At 45.0% G+C, this 2,500-nt stretch overlaps 1 protein-coding gene across 4 annotated transcripts in view; it reads right to left on the reverse strand.

The window, feature by feature from the left end:
* Positions 1–2,500, reverse strand: part of smtnb (smoothelin b) — a 70,529-nt gene that overhangs the window by 28,086 nt on the left and 39,943 nt on the right. The window lies entirely within an intron of this gene.

Genomic DNA, 2,500 nt, shown 5'->3' on the forward strand with positions numbered 1-2,500 from the left:
TTTCAGCCCATGCCATCTGAGTGAAAAACACACACACACACACACACACACACACACATAGTTGTGTGTGCGTGTGCACATCTGTGTGGGCTATAAACAGGACAGAGCGTGTGTGTGTGTGTGTGTGTGTGTGTGTGTGTGTGTGTGACAGAGCGCGTGTGGAGGATGAGGTAATGTGGTCTTCAGAGGATCTAGGCTGTGACACGCAGTCAGATGGAACATCAGACCAAAAGCCCCAACCACACACACACACACACACACACACACACAGTTAGATGGTAAGCATTTTCCAGGTAGGAAAGAAAGACAGACATGGTTCTCTCTGTGGTAAAGGCCAGCAGACAGCCCGGGCCTGACACTGCTAATGCAAGATACCTGCAGTAACTATGGTGACAGGCCTGACACCGCTAATGCAAGATACCTGCAGTAACTATGGTGACAGGCCTGACACCACTATTAGAAAGAGACCTGAGGTAACTATGGTGACAGGCCTGACACTGCTAATGCAAGAGACCTGCGGTAACTATGGTGACAGGCTTGACACCACTATTAGCAAGAGACCTGCAGTAACTATGGTGACAGGCCTGACACCACTAATGCAAGAGACCTGCAGTAACTATGGTGACAGGCCTGACACCACTATTAGCAAGAGACCTGCAGTAACTATGGTGACAGGCCTGACACCGCTAATGCAAGAGACCTGCAGTAACTATGGTGACAGGCCTGACACCGCTATTAGAAAGAGACCTGCAGTAACTATTAGGGGTGGGAATCGATTTTTCGATTTCTCTCGATTCTCTCTAGAACGATTCTGTCTCGATTCAGAAAAGTTCACAATCGATTTTTTAATTAAAAAAAAAAATAATTAAATAATTTATTTATTTATTAATTTTTTTTACACATTCATTTTGTGTTGAAATGCAAGCTGCTTCGATTATTGCATTGTTCATAGAAAGTCATAATTGTGACAAAGAAAAACTTTTTCTCTAATAAAAAAAATAGAGAAGGTAATTCATCTGTTGATTTTCTTTAATTATCAAACTCAAAGTAGGAAGTGATTTGAGACTCTGAGTAGCAAACTCAAATGTTTTAAAAATCGAGATGCATCGATAATCGTTTTATCGGTTTAGAATTGATAATCGGTTTAGAATCGAATCGTTGACCTCTGAATCGGAATCGAATCGAATCGTGAGGTGCCAAGAGATTCCCACCCCTAGTAACTATGGTGACAGGCCTGACACCGCTAATGCAAGAGACCTGCAGTAACTATGGTGACAGGCCTGACACCACTAATGCAAGAGAACTGCAGTAACTATGGTGACAGGCCTGACACCACTATTAGCAAGACACCTGCAGTAACTATGGTGACAGGCCTGACACCACTATTAGCAAGAGACCTGCAGTAACTATGGTGACAGGCCTGACACCACTATTAGCAAGAGACCTGCAGTAACTATGGTGACAGGCCTGACACCACTATTAGCAAGAGACCTGCGGTAACTATGGTGACAGGCCTGCCGTTCATCTCGTTCCATTTCTACTGTGAGAGATGGATGCTTTAACATTCACCAATGTTTATCTGACATTTATAACAAGTGCACTGGAGGCCTGCAAATCAAGAGAAGGTGAGGAGGCAGGGGGACAGGAGAGAAACAGGAGGTGATGGATGGAGAGAGAGAGAGAGAGAGAGAGAGGGAGAGAAAAAAAAAGAGAGAGAGAGAATGAGAGAGAGAGAGAGAGAGAGAGAGGGAGAGATGGAGAAAAAAGAGAGAGAAAAAGAGAGAGAGAGAGAGAAAAAGAGAGAGAGAGAAAAGAGAAAAAGAGAGAGAGAAAAAGAGAGAAAGAGAGAGAAAAGAGAGAAAGAGAGAGAGAAAAAGAGAGAAAGAGAGAGAGAGAGCGATGGGGTTTATGGGCTAAAGGAGGACAGTGTGCAGGGGACGGCAGGGGCAGGGTGTGTTTGGGTTCCTGGGAAACTGGGGACAAACAGAGTTGATCACGTCACAACAGAAACGCGATGTTTACTGAGCCCAGCGAGGCGAAGCCACCACAGTACACGGCGCTGACAGCAGAGAGGTGCGAGTGAGGAGGGGTGATATGTGATCGGAGGGAGGCCTGCTCTTCTGTAGCCACACAGCGCCTCCTAGTGGCCGTACTATTCTACAACCTCACACTAGCCTGACGATGTCATACTCATAATTCTAGTCAGAATATGAGTCTGATACTGCGCCGTTGGGCTGTGTTTATGGGGCGTGTTTCAACCGAACCAGGAAAAAAAAATGCCTCTTCGCTCAATTGGATATACCTACAACCAATCAGAGTAACGTAGTATGACCATAACGTAGACCATCTGGGCCAGCTGATACATTAAACTTTTACCGAATCCCGTAGGAAGGACGGCAAAAATATCTTTTCGATCGACAAATGCCTTGATCGCGTTTCTCTGTTCCTCTTTCCAAATGAATGTGCTGTCAATGTCTTCTAAAACAGACTTGAATCTCCA

Source organism: Clupea harengus, chromosome 7 (genome assembly GCF_900700415.2).
Source record: "Clupea harengus chromosome 7, Ch_v2.0.2, whole genome shotgun sequence".
Classification (NCBI taxonomy): Eukaryota; Metazoa; Chordata; class Actinopteri; order Clupeiformes; family Clupeidae; genus Clupea; species Clupea harengus.